We start from the raw sequence: 10,279 nt of genomic DNA on the forward strand, positions 1-10,279 counted from the left end.
CCATTCCATCATCATTCAAAAACTCTTGGTACCATATCCAGTAAGTAAGTTGGTTTCTCATACTCCAATATGCATTAAAGTTTACATTTTAAACCTCAATGCAAGTAAATTTAGTATTTTGTTATGCACATGGCTACATTGGAAGTATTCCTACACTTGAATGAAATCTTCCTCTCTTTAAATTAGGGTAGGGTAATATAGAAACAATAAATAAAAATTCCATTTGGAATAAAATTGTTATAGCAGCACTCTTGAAACTGCAATTCGTAAGGCACAACTATTGAAATTTATGTCATAATGCACTCTTGTGGTAAGACTTGTCAGAAGCAATTCACTCTTAATGCCTCATATTTTATAAAGTGACTTTGATTATTGGCTGATATTATTCATTGGGTTAGTGAGGGGGATTGTTATTGTCATACATTCCATTCATAAGCTTAACATACTTCCATCCAAGAAATATTTTCAAGTTTCTCTTCGAAGGTATGGATGAAAAGCCTCCTATGGTGGACCACTCCTATAAAACCATAACGAGAACTCATAAGAACCCTAGCATGATCAACTTGAGGAATCTTTCAGTCATTATCTGAGATGTCTTCTTTAGAATTAGTCTTTAGGGTAGAAGGACCAACCAGTAAAAATTAGTAACTAAGAACTTTTCACGCCATCTTGTGCTCTTAAGGAGTTGATTTTCCTCCCCACCTATTAAGTAACCTATTTAAGGTTGATCATAATCAGATTTTTTTTTTTTTTTTTACATAAACGAATTAATTAAGGGATAGGAGGTCTCATTACGAGTCAACCTACTATGATCATGGGTCTTAACGAGAATGACATTACCACCACTAGTCAACAAGATAGAGTAATGGCTTTCAGTTGAAAAGCTGGAAGACAAGAGGTCTTATCATGACTTGGCTTGTTCATTCTTGTTATCTCTTGTGAATGGCACTGTCGTTTGCTGGTTACCAAGTGAGGACAATGGCCTTCAATCAATTCCCAAATCAAATTAAATGCTTTTAAATGACTCTGAATCTATATCTAATAGGTGGGATATAGCCATTTCATTGGGTTAAAAAGCATCCCTTCCGAGGCTATAGATGCCTGCTGGCAATAGGGCCATGCTTGTGGTATTAAAGTTAATTTACACTATGATCTACCTGGTTGTTTTCATCTTCCCCTGAACTTATTATCATTTCTCTCTAAGAATGGATTTAAGATCCTTTCAGTAATGTGCTTTTGAGTTCTATCTTTCAGAAATAATTTGGTTTTTATGGATGTGGGACCCTTAGTGCATGTGATTCACTTTGCTTGAACAAGAGGAGCATCAGCTATATGCTTGGGTAATGGTAAGATGGTCATCATGGAAAGGTATTGTTTTGTTATGTTTATTTTTCCCTATTTCCATCCATATTTAACGTTGTGACTTTCAAATCATGTCACTTATATTTGCCATGAGGCTATTGAGGTGAAAAACTTCTATCTAAGGCTACTCTTGAGGAGCTTGATGGAAATTTCGATGGTTGTCTATTTCATTATGACACTATCCCCGCAGTTTAGCATTTTTTTCCCTTGGTATCATATTTTGTTGGAATAAATATTAATGAGTGAGTAATCCCGCAATAAACCAACATATATCTCCATTGTCAGGACAATCATATATAGCAGGAAATTTTGCATGGATATTGAAATATTTTTTTCTTTTGCAAGGGAGCGACAATACAACAATTGGTTTGCTTGCATGGGGACATGCAAGATGATCGGCATGGGGGGATGTTAGGCCTCTATTTTGTCTTGTTTTATATCCATTTTTATTTGGAAATCCCTCGTGCTTTTGCTTATATTGTATCATTATTGTCAACATTTTGTGTATTCTTAGAAGTGATAAATTAATATTTATTGTGTAACACATCTCCCTTGTTTTAACAAGATTTAACATTTAAGTCATTATTAATGATGGTTTTTGTGTTTGCAAGTTTAAACATGGTCAATTACCTTCTTACCTATGTGACAACGGTTCCTGCACCACGCATCGAATTCCTGCACCAATTCAGTTTTTACAACACTCCTACACCAACATTCTTGCACCATTTGTGCCTGCACCAACATGCCTGCACCAATTTGGGGCTTTCATACATTGATACATTTCTAGGCAAATATGAAAGAGGGTTTTGTTCAAAATGGTGTTTGAACACTTCCACATAAGCTAAGATACTCCAAGGTCATACGGATTTATATTTATGGAATCATTAATGCTTCAGCCCTGTATTCGCATCAGTTTCCAGAATGCCAACTTCCGCCTCGTTTTCCATGCAGATGAAGGTGAATGGGTTTTGGTTGCAGTATAGCAAATTGAATAAGCCTCAAACAGATTTCTAAAATTCGTAATGGTAGAAACGTTACATAAGGGTCTTTGAGGCAATTTTATAAAATTAGACTGTTTTTCCAGAATTTCAGGATCTCAGATTTCACAAGTATCCAAACAGTGATCTTTAGGCACATTTTCCAAGGAAATGGAGCTAAACTAGACAATTTTGATAATGGTTATTGTTTTAAACATAACAAACTATATTTCCTCCAAACAACTTTCCTAGATTCGTAATGGTTAAGAAGATACAAAGTGTTCTTCAGAGGCAGTTTGTTAAAAATACCATTTTTTCCAGAATTCTAGAAAATGCCCAGATTTGTAAAATTCGTGGTAAATCTCCATTCTTTCAATAGGGAAACGGTTGTACTGATATTCTATTGATGATAATTAGTTGGGATTCAATCCCCATGTTGTTGCAAAGGATTGGCTTATTTAATGCCAAACTAGTAATGTAAAAGGTTATGAAAGAAGAGCTATGGCTTTAAGCCTAGCTGGGTAGTAATGGAGGAGAAAATCAGTCATTGTACATCCATGTTGTTGGATCAAGCTTAGGATGCTCTTCCCCCTTCCCTATGATTAGTTGGAGGCTCAATTCAAATCTTCGATGTATCTTGCAGCAAATATTTGAGTTAATCCAAGGAGCTACACTATTCATGCATTTTCTTGTCTCAAAATCTTTGTGATGCATTATTTGAGCTACTAAAGTTCCAAATCTTGTACCAGGGAAGACAGCTAGTTGGCTAGGGCCCATCCAACCCAACTTGTTCTCCCTTTATCGTGAGGTGTGTTTAACTTATATTTTTTATGCAAGGTTTTGAAGCAAGTTATTTTTGGTTTCTTTTCATAAGTTTACAGGTTCTGCTTTGCTAATTGTGTGATTCAGATCCAAAGCATTCAGGTTCAATTGTGTTTATTATTTACCTTTCATGCTTTCCTATGATGCATACTTTATTTCCTTTCTACAAGAAGAGTGTAATTAGTTTCTTGCATGAGTGCGTTTACATTTCTGCAAGTTAAAGTTCCTTATTTTATTTTAGCAATTCTTTTTCCTACAAGTTCATTTATTTCCTTCTGCAAATGGTGTTTTGTTTATGAGTGAGAATTTAAGCATTCTTAGTATGAAGGTTCAATTTAGAGTTAATATTATCTCTAAGAGCTTTTAATGAAACACTGTTACATTATACAGATATGTGCTTCCACTATTGCCTTGTGGAATAAACTTGATTTAACATTGAAATTATTAAAGGGACTTTTGAGCTAAAACATTATTCATAATAAAGTGCAAATCTAATTCACATTTTAAACAGTCATCTAAGGAAGAAGTCTGTTGTATTTGGATCAAACGAGTTACAGTAGGGACATGTACAGCAGGGTGCGCAACATGCACAGATGGATGAAACTGCGCCCGTACAAGTTATAGATCCATCCCAACAGCTGGCACGAAGCAGACAAGGTGAGTAGTGTTGTTGATTGCATGCATGGGAATTTAGCAATATGCATGTCATTGTGCGCACGCATGAGATCCCACCCATTTGGCACACTCACCGAGGCGAAGATAAGAAGGAAGTCCAACTAGAGTTGAACATGTATTTTGACAAATTGATGAGCACGACCACCAGCACATGCTTGGAGATTAGTGCAGACATTATCCATCAACATGTTCCCGGTCTGGTCGCACATAGGACGACCATGCGTATGCTATCAGATGAGTGGGATGGAGGAGCCATGTCAGTGTACCCAGATGCAATGGAGGCAAGAGTTCGCTTCCCTAAGATGTCACCATCGAGCGCATGGACACCATCATGGATGGCCAAGATTGGCATGAGTTCGCCACCATCAACCATCACAAGGATGTCAAAGAGTTGGTCACACCACAATGGTCCGAGTGTTAGTGATGTCTTGCATGGCCTTCTCAAGTTGTTTTGTCTCACATGGGTACATGTGCATTGTAATGTAACGTCTTGTCAAGTGTAAGTTCAAGTGTCGATAATTGGATTTAACAGTCATAGAGTAGATGAAGTGTCATGAGGGTAGATGAACTGTCACAAAAGGGAATGTCAAGGGCCACCCCACCCTTTGCTATAAATAGTATCTCATAACTCATTGTAAAGGCTTTTGGTCAGCCAAGCTTTAATAGGAGTATCTTAGAGAAAGCTTGGACAGTATTGTAACGCACATTAGCTTCTCCACTATGCAGAGCTAGTATATCTCTTTGGAGGAGTAGGCGACTGTGGCTGTAACGTTCCGCTATCAGAACGAGTGGTTGGACATAATGTATTTTATGACTGGAACTTGCGCTTCTTAATATAACAGAGCCAACGCATTTCATGCATATGTCGTATTGTATTCCAGCTATCTTGTTTACTCTAAATTATATATGTATCTGTTTGCTTACGCATGCATGTATGAACTATTCTGTATAAGTATACATTATGAATCTTTCTTAAATGTGTTGTTGGTTTAACCATCACTTTGGATTGCTTGTTAACTTGCTTTCCAACTTGTGATGCATCTTTGCTCGTGTGTTCCCTTCCAAAGAATGTACTATTACAGGTTTCCAAGGGGTACACTCGCCTCACTCTTCGTGTGTTAGAACCTCTCACGCACCTTCCTTGACTTACTGCAGCTATCACACCCTGGCTACCAACAGGGACATCTTACCTGCCTCTGTGCGAAATCGCAGACATCTTAATTACCTCATCTAATAGTCATAATTAATATATTATAATAATTATATATTAAGATTATTAGTATATATTATTATATAGTAGCTATTAATGGTATTACTAAGATTCCCTTTTATTTGTATTAATTGTCTCTTATAATTAACGAGAAATTGTCATTTGAAAGGGCCAAGCTTTATCCATTGAGTAACCAATATATAAACCTTCTCAATATTAGTTTTAAAACAATAGGATGTAAAAGGTATCTCATTCACATCATGAAAGATGAAAAAGAAAGAAGCATAAAAGAAATATGGTCCGATACGATATGACATATATATATTTTACCAACCAGATAAGTACATTATAAAATAGATCTAATGCATAGAGTCACTTTTCTCTTTTATCAATAGAATATTATTAATTGGGAATCAACCAACTGGGGTAACATAAAGTTGAAACTATAGGAATTATTGGAAGAAAGATTGATAAGATCAAATGCCTCATCATTAGAAATGCTCATGGTATCTTTCAAGAAAATAAATTAATAATTATAATTAATTGATAAACACAAGTTAATATATCAACGTTGGAGGAAATTTAACTTGAAAAAAAGGTATTTTATCCATCATATCTACACAAGATAAGAATAAAATCTTCATGCACAGTCACAACAACACGGGAGAAGAAACGAAACCTACTGTGTGAGGCACTTCTTTCATAATTGCCATGCGTTGAAGACCCTATGAGTTGAATTTCCTCCTGGAAAAACAGAATAGAACACAGAATACAAATAATAGTAACCTTATGCATGTTATGAAAACACAAGGGCTAACCAAACAGGATAGTACCGTGATCGGTGCACGCAGAATGAAACCTAAATAGATTATCTATCGAAACAAAGCTAAGTGATTGTGCTGAAAAAGATCAAGAGATGCTTTTGGACCTCGTACCATTTTATAATGAGCAATATCGCAGTAATGTCTCTATTTCTGAAGCGCTGCCTCGCCATCCTTCTGCACAGGATATGCATCGACGAGGCGTAGAGGACAGCTTTGGTGTTTGATCCAATCCCTCGAGACAATTTGAAATGGTATTGTGAACCAAGATGTAATGAAATATATGCTTCGCAACCACACAATTCATTTTTTCCGCCTCCATCGAAATATCAACAAGGTGAGTTATCAACATATGTAAGAGGACGAATCTATCGCACTAAAGAGATACCAATACTATATCCAGCTTCCCTATAAAATGCCACAATACCGATATAAGTATCTCTAATAATTGGAGATGTGCCTTTCAAATGTAAGTTTGTTACAACATTTCCAAATACCGCACATAATGTATAATGGAAGAGGCCCAGATGCCCTCTGGTTGGTAATTCAATCTTGTCGGCAGTTAATAAGATTTGCACAGACATACTACAATCCTATTTCTTTCAGTACCTGATGTAGAAGGAGATGATTGGATTCTTTTAGTACCAGATGTGTTCGCACAGATGAAGAATCTCATGACAAAATAAAACAGCTTTCACCATCTGTACGAGAGTTGGGGTCAGTGGATGAGCACGAGATGAATGGAATAATCTTCAAACATGTGTTCGAGCTCATATGAGAATGCCATGATGCTTCAACAAGTGGGTGCAGATCTGAGATGATATGTCTTTAATGAGGTTTCTTCCCGTTGTAATTTCTGATTTTGTAGTGGGGTTGAAGAAAAATATTTGGAACGTGTAGAGAACTCTACTTCAAGACAAGTGTCCATTTTTCGGGTGCAAGGTATGGGAGGTGTTTGCAAAACCACTCTAGCATTGACACTGTTCAACGACCACAACATTAGAAATTAAAGGTGATTAGACTTTTCATTTATTCAAATCATTTTATCTTAGAAGTGCATTGCTCGTCGAATGGTTCGGGCCCTAGTGTAGTTGTTGTAGACCGCAATTACTGATTCATCCTCTTTATTTTGGGGGGTTTCTAACCGAAAATTCTTATACTAAGTCTGATTTTGTTTCGAATTTGGATAAAATATTTGGAATTTCAAGAGAATTCTTCTCTGTGTATAGAGATGCCCATTGTTGTTTGGGGTGCGAGACATGCAGCTGGCCCTCTATAATGATCAAGAAATTAAATAGATTACCTAAATAGATAATAAAGAAGTTTTTAATTTCTTTGGCACTTATTGCTTATTTGTTTCTTCATTTTTACCATCATTTGTTGCATGGCCATTTTTATTTTGTCGCGGGGATTTGGACTTATGTGAAGCTAACCAATTGAGTGAAGGAGTTACTTCACTGCCTTACTCTAACCATTTGTTAATTCGTTGGTTGTTTCACAGTGAAATTGCTAAAAATTACGACGGTTTTTTAAACGTTGCAGTAGATATACCATTATTAGTCCCTGCCTAGGACTAATAGCGTTCGATCAGGCGTTGATTTCCTATTAATTTGAGTTGACCGGAGCGTTTAATTGATGTTTTTCGCTTTTACCCAAAGTTTTATTTTAGAGCTTTGATGTTTTTTGCTTTTTATCCAAAGTTTTATATTGGAAGTCTTAATTGTCGGGTTGCTGAATTTCCAAATCCAATTTTTTTTTTTAACCAAAGTTTGGATGGCTGTTACGGAGGTCTTATTGCAGGGTTTCGTTTTCATATGTAATCGTCACTTTTAACATATGCTAAGTTGCTAAGTTGCAGGGTCTTACATTTGGAGAACCCTAAATCTAACACCTGTCACTCATTAGGGTTGGCTTGGTAACTCATTTCACGGAATAGGCTCCAGATGGCTAACATGCTCCGTCTCGTACGTAGGTGAAAACTTCACATAAAGCAGGGTTTGCCATTGACCGATAAGATAATACTATAGCCCTTTTCTTAATGTCTTATGTTTTTTGACTTGTTAATATATTTATCTGTATCAATGTGCTGCAGACACCGTGGTTCTCTGTCAAATCCTTTTAAGCATAGGTTTAAACGGTTTGCAGGGAATTTAGTAAAGAGTACATGACACACGTGAAGACGACGAAGAATAAGGACGTGAAATGTACAGAGCGGTGGATGGTACATCCATTCATCTCATTTTAGGTATGCTACTTACCGATTCCTCTTTCCCTCGAAAAGGAGAAAACATTCTAATTTAATTTTTCATAGTCTCTGCAGATTCATATTCTGTAGGCACGCATTGTTTGCACTCATGATTTTCTTTTGTATTTTGTGTATGCAGAGCACAAGAGTCGGCAGGGATAAAATCCGTGTTGCCATTATGAGAGGAGGTGAAGATATGTATTTGTTTTTCAATTTATATATATTCAGATATGTTTTATCAAATAAATTTGTACAGTGAAAAGCCGCGTACTAGATAATGGCTATCAATGCGTGTGTTTATGTATCTTTTTAATCCTGCATTTAAATGACTTGCAGAACAAAGACGTGCAATGTATTGATTGGTGTATGGTACATCCATTCATCTCATTCTTTCTTTTAGGTATGATACTTCCAGATTCTTCTCTCCTCAGACACCTTTTAGCCTCGAAAAGGAGAAAACAATCTAATTCGATTTCTCCGAGTCTCTGCAGGTACATATTCTGCAAGCATGCTTGTATGCCCTCATGATTTTATTTTGTATTTTGTGGCTGTATGGAGAGCAGAAGAGTCGTTAGAGATAAATTTTGTGTTGCCCATTCTGAGTGGAGGTGAAGATATGCATTTGTTTTTCAATTTATACATATTTAGATATGTCTTTTTAATAAATTTGTACAGTGAATTTTCATCAAAACCCTTTTTATTCACGGTGAAGTTGTGCGATATCGCAAGAGCTTTACCTTTAGAGATGATGCTTTTGTTTTTTTTGGAAAAAAACGAAGAAAGCGGCCACAATTAAATGTGAAACCAGAAACCCTGAAAGGGAAAAGAAGGAAACGACAACATATCTTGGATTAAATCAGTTAAATTTTTCTGAGTTGTGACAAAACCTAACGCTTGCCCATAGAAAAGCGCACATAAAATCGGAAACTTTAGCAAGAAGAAAACCAGCAAAATCAGAAACAAAATACAACCCATATAAAAGTTTCCAATAAGAACAGGAACGAATACAACCTGCATAAAATTGGACAGCCCGTTTGCAAGAAGAAAGTATAATCTTCAATTGCCAAAAGCTTGTTCAAAAGTACAGCCCATACCAAATAGCTGACAAGAGGGTAAAAGACTTCAAGAAATAACAGAATCCAGCGTCCGTGGTCTTAAGCGATGTCAAAAATTGCAAGTTATCAGCGCAGTGGTATATCTCTTTTATGAGATGTTGGAGTAACACTTAAACAGGAGAAAGGTTCAAGGGGAAATAGTCGATCTAGACAAGTGTAAAGCATGCAAATTAGGACATTGCACGAGTTCTTTTTAAAGAATTAAGCATGCAAATTCGGCCGCATTAAGTTAAGTTAGTGCTCAATTACGCCAAATTACTCCATTGCTTTGTTTGTGGATTTTCCATTTCTTATAACTAAAAACCATAACATATTTTATAATTTTGTTGAAAAGTTAATTATTTATAATTTTCCATTTCTATTAACCTAGCTTCCATTTATAATACAATTTATTTATTTTATTGCCACAATTTATTCATTACCTCTAACTACAGAGTATGTACAATTGGCTTACACGGCATCGTTCAGCTATGCCGCTAGAATAAGATAAACTCTCATCGCTTTGCCAAAGCCCCGGTTTTCAATCTGGAGAAACCCTATAAACGTTATAAGTGCACATGAACCTCACATTTCATTTTTTTTTTTGATGTTTCCAGAATTTATGAAGTAAACTTGAGATGCAATTTGTATATTTAGTTTAACTAATTTAGTCCTACTGACTGCGGCCAGGTAAAAACCGCCTCGAGTCCTCATTTCTTTCGCTGTCTCTATGCATTTTTTCCGCCTCCGAGAATTCTTTGTGCCTGGAGGAAAGCGAATGAGCCCATCCAGGTGTCAGGGCATCCAGCAGGCCGTCTGATTGGACAATTCAACGATGGCCTTCGATCGTGGTGCATACAAATAGAGATCGCAGCCATCAGTTGCGGATTCTGATATGAAAACTGTATTGAATTGAACGCAGTGTATTTCTTTTACTATTTACCTTCAATGCTATGATGACTAATGCTTTTTTAACTGTGCACTGTTGCCATCTGTTTCATTGTTAGCTTGCTTGCAAACTTCAACCGTCAGATAAATATTCAAAGAATGGTTCAGATCGATCCCCACACCGT

General features: G+C 36.3%; 1 long non-coding RNA gene across 1 annotated transcript; it reads left to right on the forward strand.

Moving 5' to 3' along the window:
• The first annotated feature begins 7,818 nt into the window (after window positions 1-7,818).
• LOC149241696 (uncharacterized) lies at window positions 7,819-8,418 on the forward strand. Its single transcript, XR_016245648.1, has 3 exons — window positions 7,819-7,839; window positions 7,960-8,112; window positions 8,252-8,418. It is a non-coding gene; the product is annotated as an uncharacterized LOC149241696 (long non-coding RNA).
• Window positions 8,419-10,279: the final 1,861 nt, after the last annotated feature.

The sequence above is a fragment of the Pinus tabuliformis genome, chromosome 8 (genome assembly GCF_031772625.1).
Source record: "Pinus tabuliformis cultivar Carrire ecotype Pingquan chromosome 8, CPIR1, whole genome shotgun sequence".
Taxonomy (NCBI): Eukaryota; Viridiplantae; Streptophyta; class Pinopsida; order Pinales; family Pinaceae; genus Pinus; species Pinus tabuliformis.